At 40.6% G+C, this 16,141-nt stretch overlaps 1 protein-coding gene across 4 annotated transcripts in view; it reads right to left on the reverse strand.

Annotated features, from left to right (window-relative positions):
• Positions 1 to 16,141, reverse strand: part of PHACTR2 (phosphatase and actin regulator 2) — a 108,609-nt gene that overhangs the window by 63,788 nt on the left and 28,680 nt on the right. The gene's annotated exons all lie outside the window — the stretch shown is intronic.

Raw genomic sequence — 16,141 nt, forward strand, 5'->3', positions numbered from 1 at the left:
TGTGTGTTTTTTTTACTTTTATTTTTTTAAAAACAACACTTTACTTCATATGTTGCACACGTAGCACATTATACAAAGTATTCAAAGGAACATTTCAAACCTCCTGGGGTACTAACTAAATTGAACTTTTTAGCATTGAATTGAGAAACACAGCAAACAGAAAGGACTACATAATGCCAGCAATATGTCAACATCACATTTAAATCGGTGATTAAGTTCTAGTTGGTGTCACTAATTTTTTACACTTGGTTCACCTAAGGTTTTCTTTAAAAACAAATGAAAGCGCTGGCGGGGAGAGGAAATGGGTGACTGTTCTTAAGTTTTTCAAGATGAAAAGTTCTAGACTAGAGTGAGGCTGCAGCTCCATAGAAGACACTTAACAATGGTGACGATGGTAAATTTTATGTTACGTGTTTTCTACCACAATTTAAAAGTAAATTAAATTGTAAGACATTTTGGGGCCACATTAATGCTGAAAGCCATATATCTAAGATGAAAAATAGGTCGCAAGGATTTTTCAAAGAATTTTAACCACATGCATGTGTAATGTGTTCGCTATTTTCCAATATCCAGCCTTCTCGCTAACCATGCTTTTTATTCTCTCATATTTCCTACATAGTCCCTCATGACCTGTCTTATAAAAGGTACTAAGGAAACACTTATACTTTGGAATAAAGGAAACTTCAAGGGTATCCATGTCAAACCCTAGAGAGTCTGGGTTAGGGAAAGCCACTGACGAGAGCCCAGGCCGAAAAAATGTTATAAGCCTAGAGGTGCAAACTCCTTTCACCTAACCAAAGAAATAAGAACTAAAACTACAATTTATACTCCAAGTGGGAAACAAATCAGGAAAATGTCTAAGCCAAAAAGCGGTCACTTTCCAGGACTGAGCCCTTAGTGATAAAGACCGGATTCGTATCACAGGATGAAAAAAAACAAAACAAAACAAAACCACTAAGGGAAATAATAGGCAAAGGAAATAAAATAATGGACTTTCCTGACATGGGCTCTCTGACCCAGGCCAGAAGGAATTCTTTAGTGCCTTTTAAAAGTGTTTAAAAGTGGCACCACTCCAAAGGAAAATGAATTTAGGAAATTATCCACCCAAGTAAGGCGTATAAACAATCAGATCCTCTCTTAAAGCAATAGGAACTCACACTGTCTCATCCCAGCGGGAGCCCTTTTTGTTATGAGATGGATGAGAACACTGCTCCTTTCCTCCATATCCCACTTAGGAATTACCTGTGGCAGACAAAAGTAGAGACTCAAGGCAACAATTCTACATTTCATCCTAGTGGGTGCGAGTCTTTAAAATATGTCATTTACAATAAGAAATCGGCAAAGTCTATAGCATCGCAACTCCTTTAAGCATGTTTTCATAGAAGGCTCCATGAAAAGGCCTTGCTTATCTGAGTTCACTTGCCCTAGAACAGGGGTGGGCAACACTTTGTGAGTGCGTGTCAAAACCAGCAAAATCTCTGACTCAAAATTCTTCTGCGTCCCTTTTTGAGAACATGTTACGCCTACTTGATATCTCTTAAGGTGTACGTATGTGAAGAACCTTGAAGAAATAATAAAATTCATTCGAGCGACAAAAACACAGTATATGATGATGAAAAATACATTTATTTTTTAATGTATACATGTACACTGATAGTCCGACAGAAAACTTTATGACTCCGTTTGATATTATCAGTGGGACTTTTGCTGCTGCATCACTGATGACAGAGATTTTACATCACGTTTATATTTCTTGAATTTCAGAGATATGCACGAGCTACTACTTTCATCCGTCAGGCTACTCCTATTACGAGACTTAACAAAATTCATCACTGAGAACAAAGATTCACAAGCGTATGTGGATGAAACCAAAACACTGGTCGGATCTAGGAAGGCAGGGAGAGTTAAGGCAGAGGCATAGAAATTGCTCTTCCCCTCTCTCGTCAATCCATGTCTATGGTCTTTAAGATAACTTATGTAAAATTATTTATTTATCTAAGATGCACCTACACTGAATTTATCTGAAAAATAAAAAAGTCGATATTAAGGAAAAAAATGTAAATGGAAGATTATAAGAGAGGGTTTCGCGTGCCAACAAAATTACTGGAGAGCCATGTTTGGCACACGTGCCAGGGGTTGCCCACCCCTGCCCTAGAAGAACCTATCTCCCTGGGACAGGGTGGAGGCCTCAGATTCTAGACAGCTCAACACATTTAAACCTAAAGTGCAGCGTGGATTAAACAAACAATATCATATTTTCTAGACCGCACAGGAAGCAAGGGAGTCTCCATTTAGAAATCAGATGTTATGGTTTATATTTATCTGTGAAAGGTGGGCCCTGACGGTGAGGCCATTCACTGTACAGTTGGCTATTTTAAACCAGTGATGGAAGGTTTCAATATTTATGAAACCACTAATTTCAATCACGACAAATATACAAAAAGGTAACACTATGATCATTCTTTCCCATGAATGGGTTTTACCCCTACAATGAATGATAAATGCTCCATAAATAAATCAGTAGGCCATAATGATCCTTTCTATCCACCCATATGTAGAAAGATTCAATCAAGAAAAAAACTCATTCTACTGGGAGGCAACGAATGAAGAAGATTATTTAGTCTCCTTAATATTTAATGCATATAGAGGAAATGTGTTTTAATTCCATCTAACGCCAAATTTAGGAAAACAGAATAAAAGAAATTAAAGTATGTATGATAAAATTATTATATATTATCTCTATTCACAGAATCTCTAACACTCATTGGTCTGATTAGGTTCAGTAATAAAATACACAGGTACAAAATAGCTGAATTATACACAATCCCCACCTGCCTCCTCTTTGTGTCAGTGATGCCTCCATACTGACCTTTAAAAACATTGCTGCCATACACAGCAGACAGTAAGAGTTACTCAGGTTCATTATCCATTCATGAGGGGATGGGCCCTCACCCTGTCCATTAAAATTGGTGAAATATTCATTTTGTCTATTTTGGTTTTTCAAGATTCCCTGATGCACTTAAGCAGCTCTCAGTGATATGAACACAACGAATTAAAAATACTTATCTATCCTTTACTCCCCAAATTCCAGCATTTTTCAAATCAGAAACATCCACACGCAAACACCTCATGTATGAGGTGGGATAAGCCTCATCAAAAGTCTTTCATTAATTCATTCATTCTACAAATAGTTACTGAATGTCGAACATAAGCCAGGCACTATTTATTCTTGTTGCTTTGGGATGGTTATCAGAGAAGAATAAAAAAATCCCTATTCTCATGGAATTTATAATCTAGTAGGAAGGGGAACCAGATAATAAACAATAGACATAATTTGTAACTGTGAGATGGTAAAATGTACTATGGAAATAAAAAAAGTAAGGCAGTACATCTACACAACAGAATACTACGCTGCTGTAAAAAAGAAGGAACTCTTACCATTTGCAACAGCATGGATGGAACTGGAGACCATTATGCTAAGTGAAATAAGCCAGTCAGAGAAAGATAAATATCACATGATCTCACTCATTTGTGGGATAGAATGAACAACATAAACTAATGAACAAAAATAGATCCAGAGACACAGAAGCACAGAACAGACCATCCAACCTCAGAGGGAGGCGGGGGTGGGGGTGGGGTGATAAAAGAGCAACCAAAGGATTTATATGCATGCATATACGCATAACCTCTGGATATAGACAGTAGGGGGGTGAGAGCATGTGCTGGGGGGTGGGAACGGCCGGGAAGAGATCAATGGGGGAAAAAGAAGACATATGTAATACTTCAAACATTAAAGAATTGAAAAAAAAAAGTAAGGCAGAAAAAGGGGAAGGCAGAAAAAGGGGAACCAAGAGTGCCAGGGGCCCTACTTTATACCCACCAGGATGGCAATAATAAAAAAGACAGATAATAACAAATGTTGCCCAGAGTGGAGAGAAATCGGAACCCTCGCACACTGTTGGTGGGAATGCAAAATCATGCAGCTGCTTTGGAAAACCGTCTTGGCAGTTCCCCAAAATGTTAAACATTGACTTGCCATGTGACTCAGCAATTCCATTTCTAGGTATATAACCAAGAGAAGTGAGAACACGTGTCTACACAAAAACTTGCACGCAAATGTTCATAGCAGCATTATGCATAACAGCCAGAAGTAGAAACAACTCAAATGTCCATCACCGGGTGGACAAAGTGCGGTACTTTCATACAGGAGAATATTATTCAACAATAAAATGAACTTGCGTACTGATGCATGGTACATGAATGAACCTTGAAAATATTATGCCAAATGAAAGGAGGCAGTCACAAAAGACCGAGTATTTATTATTATATGATTCAACTTACATGAAACAGAGAGACTAGGTAAACCTACAGAGACAGAAAATAGAACTGGGGTTGTGGGGGAAATTAGGAGTGATGGCTAATGGGATGGAGTTTCATTTTAGGATGATGAAAATGTTTAAAGTTGATACTGGTAATAGTTGCATAGTTGTGAATAATACTTAAAACCATTGATTTACACATATTAAATGGGTGCATTGTATGGCATAGAAATTCTATCTCAACAAAGCTGTTAAAAAAAGAGTGCTGGAGGAGAGATAGGGTGATCAAGTTATACCTGAAAACAACACTACCATACAGGAAAGGCAGGAATGTACAGAAGAAAGCACACACATGCTCCCAGACTCAGGTCAGAGCGATGGGGCTTGATGCCAGGAGGCTGAGCATGGTTCCCGGGGCTGGAGCTTGGTGGCCACTCTCACTGCTGGGGGAGCTGCTGCCCTGTAACAGCTGCTGCAGAACAAATGCTGAATGCTCTTTTCCCTCACAAAAGGCCTAATGCAGGTCTTTTGTAAAAGCGAAGTGACGTAAAGCGAGTGTTTGAAAAGTGGGAGATGCCTGTATGTGCATACAATGAAATATTTTGCAGTCTAAAAAAGTGAAGAAAATGCTTTCCTATGCTTCATCATGAATGAACCTGGAGGACATTATACTAAGTGAAATAAAACAGTATAATAGGACAACTACTGTACAACTCCACTTACATGAAATGTCCAATACAGTTTCGTAGATGTAGAAAGTAGAATGGTAATTCTACTAGGGATTGGGTGGACGGGACTAAGGGGAGTTGTCTGATAGGTACAGTGTTTCAGTTCTGCAGGATGGAAAAGTTCTGGAGATCTTCACAACAATGTAAATATACTTTACACTACTACACAGCACATTAAAAAAATGGTTAAGATAGTAAATCTTAGGATATGTGTTTTTTGCCACAATTAAAAAATAACACTCATGACAAGATTAAGTGCTGACAAGGATGTACAGCAACTGGAAATTTCTGTATTGCTAGTAGAAATGCAAAGCTCTGGAAAATCGTTTGGTAGATGCTTATAAGGTTAAACATGCATTTAATCTATGAGCCAAAATCTCACTCCTCTGTATTTTCCCAAGAGAAATGAAAATTTTTGTTCACACAAAAACCTTTACATGAATATTTATAGCAGCTCTATTCATAATTACCCCAACCTGGAAACCACCCATATGTCCTTCAACAGGTGACTGGATAAATAAACTAGGGCACACCCATGTCACAGAGTATACCTAACAATCAAAAGGAATGACTGGGACTTGAAGCAACCTGCATGAATTTCAGAGGTGCTATGCTGAGTGAAAGATTTCATGCTGAAGGATTCCAATTTTTATGACATTATTATTATTATTATTATTATTAATTATTATTATTTGCAACAACACAATGATAGTGAAGAAGAACAAAGCAGTGGTTGCCGGAGGTTAGGAGAGGAGGTGGCGGGTGGAGGGGAGGTAGGGTGTGACTATAAAGACTAGCACAAGGGAGATTTGGTGAGTGATGGGACCGCGATATACCCTGATTACAATGATGGTTACACAAACCTATACTTATACTAAAATTTAAAAAACTGGACACACACACACAGAAAAAATATCAGAGTAATGAATGACCAAGAAAATGACCTCTTTTAAGAAAGTCACGATCACAAATGCAGTGACAAAGAGTGAACTAGTTAGTGGTCCCTTTGTATATCTGCCTCCCACATAAGCCAACTACAGCTACATCTAAGAAAATCTCAGGAGTGGTCAGGAAGAATAAATACATCTTCCATAGGTTCATTGGCCATGGCCACAGTCCAAAAGAAAGGCAAGAAAAAGTTTGGAAAAATAAAAAACCTGTGTTTTCTGCAAGGACTAAGGTTTGAATAGCAAACACAAACTGGTACTCAATGAAAAAGCTCAATCCTAGGGGCCCAGTTTGCTGGGGAAGTCTACAGGAAATGTTCCCAGAGAGGCTACAGGTAACCTTGGGAGAACTAAGGTCTGGACTGTGCAGAAACCATTCCAGTGATCTCTCAGCTGTGACCTCTGCTTTCCTTCTTTGGAGAGAAAGCACCCATAGGCAAGCCACAAATATAAGCCAGTTTTCATACTAAAAGGGAAGGTTAACCGAGTTGGGGACCACATTCCTTTGCTCGGGTCTGGAAAAGGTGAACGGTATCCAGAAGGAATGGAAAAATAATACAGTTAAAGGAAGTTACCAAGAGCAATGTTTTGAGGAAGAAAAGAGAAATCAAGACTACCGGAAAGAGGGTGACAGGAGGCAAAAGTTCACACAGAGAAGCAGGGAGCAGGCTGACGCCCTGTGTGGACAGGGAGCTGGGCAGCAGGCGAGAGCGGCGGATGAGAAGAGTGGTACCCAAACACACCAATGCACAGGGCAGAGGACAAGCCTCAGAGCCTGGAACGCCCCCTTTTGCTATTGGATCCCTGTACACAGAACAGCCCCGTGGTCATGGTGGGTGATTAGTGAACATTTGCTCTGTGCGTGAGAACAAGGAGGACTCTTCAGAGCTGGCAAGAAAGGCCGATCTGTGGTCACGGAGCTCTGACCCACGTGTGTGACCGGCGGGTCTCATCAGAAGGAATGCTGTCTTCTTGTCGTGTGTTTCTTAGGACATGAAGAAGGACACGCCAAGATGTCTGATTTCTGAACTAGGAATCACTGTCTTCCCTAGAAGCAATCAGACAGTCCAGCTCGTCAGAAGTCCTGAGTAGGAAGCAGAAAGGCATGGAAGGCCGGGGGTTTCTTCTCTTCTGGCTGAAGATCGTAGTCCATGAAAAGGGTGGACCAAGAAAGTGAAGAGCTGCTTGAATTGATGGTGTCCCATTTTCAGGACCATAACATTTGTATAATAATGATCGTCTGTCAGGACATTTGTACAATAATGATTAGTCTGTCTGTCCAGTCCATGAAAGTAGAAACGATAGGCTGGAAAAGCTGACTGGACTGGCCTATTGAAAAGGACCTCAAAGCTGAATGAGGGAGGGAGGGAAAGCACCGAGATAATAGTATAAAACCAGGAGGACAGTAGCTAGGACAGAAAGAAACAGCAGTGGCAACTTCCGGTGCTTTCAGACAAAATAGTATCTAACAAGTGTGGGCAGAATATGAATGGGGGCAGAGACAGAAGAAGAGCAATAAAGGCGCTCTGAGATGTCAGCACAAGAAAGTAACTCTTTTGAGACGTGGTGGGGCAGGATGTCTGACAACTCAAAAGAGACAGATCAGATACAAAGGGGAGGTCTAATGTCGGGCGGGGGCAGGCCCAATGGGACACCATCAGCAAGGCATATGCCCTCAGGAAAACACAGAACTGAGGGTGACACATGCTAGGGAACATGTAGAAGTGGGAACACAGAAAGAAAATACAACATACATGTTGTTATAGGGGGAAAACAAATCACCCAGTTAGGAGGATCTGGGCGACATCGTTCTACATATGGAACATTACATGAGCAGAAATGCAATATAAACTATCACCAGGGAACTGAGACTTCCCTGGATACTTACAAGACACTTAGTTCCTACTGATAAATTCTTATCATTTTCATAACAAGATGAATTCCTAGTCTGGATGTGATTCTAAATAGTAACAATGTGGTTGGTTAAGTGTAATAATAAGAATTTTGGGGCAAGTCACCATGTTATCTTAGCATTAAAAATAGCCATGAGCTAGGGACCTCATCAGGCTTGTTCATCACTGTCTCTAGCACACACTGCATGAGACCAGGTGTTCAAAAAAAGCTCACAGAATAATCTGGACAACTTAGTATGGCCCCACGGTGAGAAAGTGAACTTAGAGCTAGGAACTGGGAGCCCAGGGAGAAGCTGAGGCCCATTTGTAGTCAGTGTTGCTGAAGACTGGGATTGCTGCCCTGGAGACAGACTTAGATGACTGACAAGGTCCTTTACAACCTTAACTGAAAACTCAAAAAGTGGTTTACTATATTCACAATAAATAGTGTTTGGCTTTATGTGGATGGGTGTTAATAGTATCAGACTTCGGGTGCACTGTGGATTAAACTGAATTTTGTAAATTTGGGCACATTCTCATCAGTCCAGATAATCTAACCAAGCAGTATTGGGGCCACCACTGGCATGTAAGTGAGGCACTGCTTGAAGACAGAGGCAATAATGCATTATCATTTCAACTCACAAATGCATCCTTTGTTGGACTTGATACTTGGATCCACCAAAAAACATCATCAGCAAATGAGGTTGTAAACCTGGGCTCCATGGAGCTGGCTTTCTGATGGACTGGTTCCTGGATTTAAATTTAAGAAAGGAAGCCATAACAAAATGTTTACATTGCAGAGTTACATCCCTTCCCTGGATTTCTGCTCCTCCTCTAGAGGAACTGTATAGAGTGAAGTCACGTGATTTGTTAGGAGCCACGGTGCTGGCGATGCAGGGTTGGGCAAAAGTAGGTTTACAGTTGTGAGTACAGGAAACAGTTTATTCTTGTATTATTATTTATTAATTTCTGTATTATTATCATCTCATTGACTGTAAACCTACTTTTGCCTACCCCTGTAGCTATTAGAATCAATAATCATGAGGTGACTGAATGTGGGGAATTTTCATTGCTAAAGTATTGGATAGAGAGAAGTTTATAATGAACTACACTCACAGTGTATGAACACCATTTTTAGACAGAAGGAAAGGCATGTTATTATTTAATAGGATTTCTCTGAGTGCTTTTCTTTCCCTCCTTCTTCTCTTTGCTCCAATGTTGTTGCTCCCTCCTGATAAAGTTTCCCTGACAACTATTTTATTTGTTTTTGTTTTAATCCTCACCCGAGGGTATTTTTCCATTGATTTTTAAGGAGAGTGAAGAGAGAGGGAAAGACAGAGAGAAATATTGATGTGAGAGAAAACACTGATTGGTTGCCTCCTGCACGAGCCCTAACCAGGGCCCGGGTGGCGAAGGAGCCTGCAACCTAGGTACATGCCCTTGACTGTAATTGAACCCAGGACCCTTCAGGACGCAGGCTAAGGCTCTATCCACTGAGCCAAACTGTTTTGAACTGTAACTTCCTTCCCACATTCCCTATTTCTTGCTTTATTTTTTCTCTTCTCCTGTTCTAATATACTCTCTTACTGGGTTTTACTTTCTGTAAACCCCTGCTAGCATGTAAGCTCCATAAGGAAGGGCAGTTCTTCTCCTCCGTTTCCTGTTGTATCACTGTAACAGTGCCTGGCATGTAGTAGTTATCTGAAAGGACAAGTGAGTGTTGTCTATCATGTAAGCAAGGAGCTCTATGTGGACCTGGATGTGCTGCGTGGTTATGGCTGGTTAGGTATCTTCTCTCGCTATACAAATTGGGAAAAGGGAGACATTTTCTCTTCCTCCAAAATGGTGCGAGAGTGAATGATATCTGCAAGTACTTCCATCTTCTCAGTGGACCGAGATAAAGTAAAAATGCAACTAGACCAGTCCTTAACAAACATCACCCTGGGCAAATCCTCTAATTTTGCCCTCCTTTTTAGGTATAGAAAATCAAGCCAGTCAAGAACCAAAATAAGAGACCAAATCTTTCTTATGGCAAAAACTAGTATATGATGCAAACCAATGTATTAGGCTTGTCTTTCAATGAACAATCCTTACTGATCTGGCTATGAAGTTATCTTCTAGTGATGCAACATGGCGTGATGGTCTAAAGTATTGGCTATGATGCCAAATTGGTTGGGTTAAAATACTGACTTTGCTTCCTATCTGGTGTATTTCCTTGGGCAAGTGATTTCCTCGTGAATAAAAGTGGAAATAATAGCCCTAACTGGTTTGGCTCAGTGGATAGAGCGTCAGCCTGTGGACTCAAGGGTCCCAGGTTCGATTCTGGTCAAGGGCATGAACCTTGGTTGCAGGCACATCCCCAGTAGGAGGTGTGCAGGAGGCAGCTGATCGATGTTTCTCTCTCATCGATGTTTCTAACTCTCTATCCCTCTCCCTTCCTCTCTGTAAAAAATCAATAAAAAATATTTTTTAAAAAGTGGAATAATAGTAGCACTTAAACTTCGTAGGTTTTGATGATTAAATGAGTTAATGTGAATAAAATTCTTGGAGCAGGAACTGACACAATAGCATTCAAAAAACATTAGCCATTGTTATTATTAGGAAATGCTGAGTACCTTTGGTAAATTAAAATTTTTACCAGATGACTCTCTACAAGTTACTCTGGTTAATAGAAAGCTGATAACTTGCAACACTGTTATCTAAAAATCTAGACTGGCATTCCTTCCCCATTTCTAACAAAACAAATAAAAGTCACAATTTTAATGAAGAGAAGTTGCCTTGGTTTTCTTTAGGAGTATAACTTACTTTCAAAATAGGGTCAAAAGATAGAAACATTTTTTATTATTTTATTGGCTTCTTAATAGTTGTATATGGTTGTAATTATGAGTACAGATGTTTTTGATTAGTATTTTAAATTACTCTCTATTTCCAGTATGGTTTCTAAATCTTCAATTTCTTTTGTGAAATCCTAAAGTACCCAAGTGCTCTATTTTTAGTTACAGAGAATAGAAAATAAATAAGCAATTCAAGGCACATGTAAGTGTGCATACCCGGTACAAATTATTGCATCAGACACCTGAAGTGGGGCAAAGCTGAGTGAGATAGTCTCTGCCCCTAAATACTTTACATAGTAAGTTAGGAGCAGATACATAAACTAGAAAAGAAGTGAAAACATACTTGTCATAACAGCAGTGCAAGCAAAGGAGGAGAGGTTCCTACCCAGCTGGTGCAGAATCAAGGCCAATAGCTTCAGAAAGAAGAGACACGTATGACCCTTGTTTAGGTGGTAGTCTTTCACCAGCTGTAGATGGGGAAGGAGGTGCGCAGAGGACAAGGGAAGAGCAATAAGAATGGCCTGGGGACAAGAAGGCTAGTGCATGCTCAGTGACCTTGTGTGACTGAAGTTCAAGGCCACAACTAATAAAGCTAGGAAAGGTCAGTTTGGGTTACTTTGAGGAGAGCTGAGGAATCTGAAATTCATTTAGGAAATGATGTGGGGTCAGTCATACTTTTTGAGTAAGACGGGACAGAACCCAGTTCCATCTGCAGGAGATTCCCTCGTGGTAGGATCAGAGTGATCTGGAGGGGAGAAGGGAGAGATGGGTGCTCTGCCTACCTATTTCCCCAAATCCACAACAGCCTCTGCTCTCTCCTCCCTCTCAGGTCTTGGGCTGTGTCATTCTAGCAACAGGAGCTCCAACACCTGAGGTTTGGGGACTGAGGAAGTTACTCCCACGGACCCATTCTGTGTTCCACCTTGTACAGTGAGTTTCTGTCCTGATGCCTTTGGTAACTTCCTGTCCTGGTTACCAGCTCTATCCCCTAGTTCCATAAAAACAAAACAGAACCAAGGATGGAGGCCCTATTTAAGTCTGTTTCCTTATATCCAGCCCCATCTGCCCATGAATACTACCACTTATGTACCAAGGCCTGCCTGGATTTCCCAATCTCACTCACCTGGATGCTCTGTTACTCTACCCTACCTGGTGGAATATGTGTCATTTTGGTGTGGGGAACCCACTGTTCTACTTGTCTGGCCTGAGACTTGGAAAAGTGCTATCTTGCTTACTCTGGGGTAAGCCTGTGGCATCCTGAACCTTCTCTGTCAGCCTCACCAGCTAGTCAGGTTTCCCTCGTGGGCTTCCTGCCAGACCCAGCCTCTCCCTGCCTTCTCTAGCACTCTATAGCTTTCTACAGCTAGTACAGCCAATACCTAAGTATAGCAAAGTGGCTACCTGAAATAACTGAGATAGAGGGTAATGAGGACAGGCAAGACAATGGGGATTAAGAAGAAAGGTTGATGTTAGAGACCATCTAAGTAGGAGGAAATAAACAAATGGTTTTAAGAACTAACCAAATGGGAAGATGGTAACAGGCAGGAAAGAGTCAAAGAACTCCATGGTTCAAAGTCTGGATGCTAAACAAAGCCACATCTGCAATGCCTAGGATAGTGGGGTTGGCAAGGGATCTGTTTTGGTTTGGAACATGTTTGTACACAGTGCTTTTCTACTCCCTCGTCCCTCACTCCCTGTGCTCACTCATAGTATTTTCCAGCACCTTACCTCTCTACAGTGAAAGCTCCAGGAGAGCAGGAACCTTGCTTGCTCATTTGCTGCAGAACACTCGGCTCTGGGACAATGCCTGGCGTGCACCACATTTTCAGTGTAGATATATGCACATCGTATGAATGGATTCTGTGTTAACATGCTGCTCATCAAATGTTTGGGTAAAAGTGCCCTGGAAGCTGGGGTTAAGGGATGTGGGTACTGAGAAGAGAGGATGTGGTGAGGAAGGACACGTTAAAAGAACGAGAAGGGCTAAGACACGTAGTAAAGTCCCCTCAAAGATTTAGGGGAGATGAGAAAGGGAAGAGAGGGGGCAAAAGAGAACAAGAAAAAACAAAGACAACTAAGACAATGACACCTTTTGGAAATCAAGGAAGAACTAATCAGCAATGGCAAATGTAGAGGTTGAAATGGATGACAATGAGAGAGTAATACTAAATGCATGATTAGGAGGCTTGGAATTACCTCAGTGGAGTGCTAGATGCAGAGATGACTGCTCTGGGGAGAGGAATGAGGGTGTAGAGAGAAAGTGGGAGCAGCAGATACAGGTTGGGTTTTTAAGATACTTGGTCTTGATGGTAGCAGTCTATGCAGAAGTTAGAGGCACAACTGTGTTTAGACACAGTTGAAAGATCCAGAGACAGGGACTTTAGTCTACCTTCCACTCCCCCAAAAAAGAACAGGAACAAATGATTATGTAGGGGGAAAAAAGTGTAAGTAACATTTTGCGTTCTAGTGATAGGAAAGGGATAGGACCTAGAGATTAGGTGGTACCACACCTAAGAAGGTCCCTGTCACTCAAGAAAAGTAAAGGAGAAAAACACCTGGGGAGAGTAAATGGGAAGGGGCCATTCTTTTGCCCTAGGACCTGACAGTCCACAGACCAGCCCAAACAGGTGAAAATACAGGTAGCTTTTCTAATTTAACCCCTTGAGTGCCGGGAGCACTATCAAAGCTTCGAAATGGCGTCCAGTTCTAAGTCTGCTGTTATTAGTGATGATGATATTGCTAAATATGTCAATGTAGTAAAGGTTTCCTTGAGTTTTTTAATATGTAACTTCATTTACTTGCGATTCATAATTTTTTTCCTAATCTGCTGTAAAATCAGCAAAAATGCCTTGGCAATTTTAGCACAGTTCCTAGGATACTGGTTGGCACTCAAAGGGTTAAAGCAAGGTCGGAGACCTAAAAGTCGGGGCACAGACTCATCCTGCCCTACAGGACAAGCTGACTACCACAGCAGGCCCAGGACAGAACCCTTCTTACCTCTTAGCATTACAGTGAATGTGTGATTACAATGGCATTTATTATAATGGCATTAATAAATCAGCAATGCATCCCATTTACTACCAATTAAAATTTCCTACAGCAGAAATCCAGACTAGGAAAAGTGGTATTAATCACCGCGTAGTGGAACACAGAAAGATTCATGTCCCTGTAATTATAAAGCCAGGAGTTTAGGAGAAGGAAAAACACAGAAGAATTACTTTTCTTGGAAAGAATTCATCTTCTTGCATATCCCAAGATATTGTGGCTGTTGCCTAAGGTGTACTTTATAGTTTTCCAGATAGCACATGACTTTGGTCATATCCAGACAGCCAGATTTCTCTGTTTCTGAGATAATTTATTAGAAGAAGAAAAGAGTTTTCTCTTGGTTACTTCCAACCACATCAATTTTCCTCTGTGTGTGACCTCTTCCCTCAACGTGAAGGAAACACGACCTACCATTTTGTGCTGCCCTTCATTCTAGGCCTTACTTATACATTCCACAAAGCTCAGCAGGAATTTAAGCCTTAAACTAAACAGACATTTAAGGTGATGATAAAGTACTTTATAACTGGACACTTGATAACCTCTTATAAAATTCCAGTAAAACATTAGCAATAGTGTGGGTTTACAAAGAAATCATGCAAGTCAATGTAGGAAGCAGATTTACAAAGAACTGTTAACACATCCATGTGGCTTGTTTATATTTTGTCACAATTTTGATAGAAAAACAACCAATGAGGAATCTAATAACTTTTTCAGATTTTTAATGTAGTTCGGTAGTCCTCAGGAACTAGAAATACAGTATCCACCAAGAACTTCTTGGAGCTAAACTTACATAAAATCCTGTATCAATTTGAAAAGGAAAAAGAGAATATGAAGATGGCCAGGCTATCTTCAGTAAATATGGGATAACAAAATAATACTTCAGTGTTTAAAATCACTTTTCCTGAATATTCAGAGTTGGTGGGAATATGTTATAGCCTCCTTACTGTTAAAATAATTTAAAAGAGGTGACAAGGAAAGATGAAGAGGCATTTCATTGTAGCTGTCTTTAGAAGTTAGCAGCCCAGATTCAGGTAAAGAGCAAGAGAGACAACTGAAGAGGTGTCAATCCTGTCTTCTCAGTGTCTCCTTAATGCTACTCTCCAGAGACCTACTCCCATCTTGGGTAGCCATGGTAATGAGAAGAGCCAGGGAACCGTGAGAGGAGGCACTTAAGAAGGCTTGTGTAGTTCCATTCACAATTGAAGAACAAGGAAGAACAGGGTGCCCAGCAAGGGGTTGGAAGGAGTCAAGGACTGACAACAGAATATGGAATTGAAAGCACCTTAGAATTCAACTCATTCAACTCTGATCTGACTTGCTCAGAGTCACACGGCACCTTGGTGGCAAGGATACTACTATAACCCAGAGGTCCTCACTCAGCACAGTACTCTGTCCACCACTTCTTACTGCCTTGTAATCCAAGAAGCCAGTAGGAACTGAAGAGGATTCAATAACCAAGCTATCATTATTTCTCTCAGCCAAGTTTCTTTTCTTTTTTAAAATATATAATTGTATTGATTTCAGAGAGGGAGAGAAATCATCAATGAATGAGGGATAATCATTGATCAGCTGTCTCCTGTACTCCCCCTACTGGGGATAGAGCCTGCAACCTGGGCATGTGCCCTGTCTCCTGCACTCCCCTACTGGAATCGAACCCGGGACTCTTCAGTCTGAAGACTGATGCTCTATCCACTGAGCAACACCAGCTAGGGCCCAAGTTACTTTTCCGTTTCTATCTTTTCATTAAGGAAATTTTCCAATATCTACGAGTAGAGAGATGAGAATCATAAACCCCACATACCCATCACAGCTTAAACAATTACCAACTTGTGGCCAATCTTCTTTCATCTATATTCACTCCTTTTCCAGGGTTATTTTGAAACAACTTCTAGGTATAGTATTCTAATTTCTTTTAAGATATTAAATGCTCAAAGATATTATATAGCTGCAAATACATCAGAGACCATTTTCTTTAGGAAGGTCTGTGGTATTTTTTATCTTATTTCACAGCTCTAAAATGAAAGGCCACCTCTTACCTCGGCACAGGCCAGTAAGACATGCTCTGTGACCCTGTACACACACTGATGATATTAGACTGTGGTGCAATGAGGAATTTTGATGAAGTGACTGTTTTGGACAATAAGCATGGAAAAAACTGAACTTAAATGAAGATATATTAACAAAATACCACTGATACTGGACACTTGTTTAAGTTGGGCTTAATTCTGGCCTGAGATTTAAAGTGAGCTTCCTCCATGAGTCCATCTGAAAGGTACTAAACGCTATAATTCTTAAGGTTTAAAAAGCCACAAAATAAACTAATGATAAAAAAAAACTTGCATGCCAATGGGGTTATTACTCCCCCAGGACAGAGAC

This window comes from Myotis lucifugus, unplaced genomic scaffold, assembly GCF_000147115.1.
Source record: "Myotis lucifugus unplaced genomic scaffold, Myoluc2.0 scaffold_11, whole genome shotgun sequence".
NCBI lineage: Eukaryota > Metazoa > Chordata > Mammalia > Chiroptera > Vespertilionidae > Myotis > Myotis lucifugus.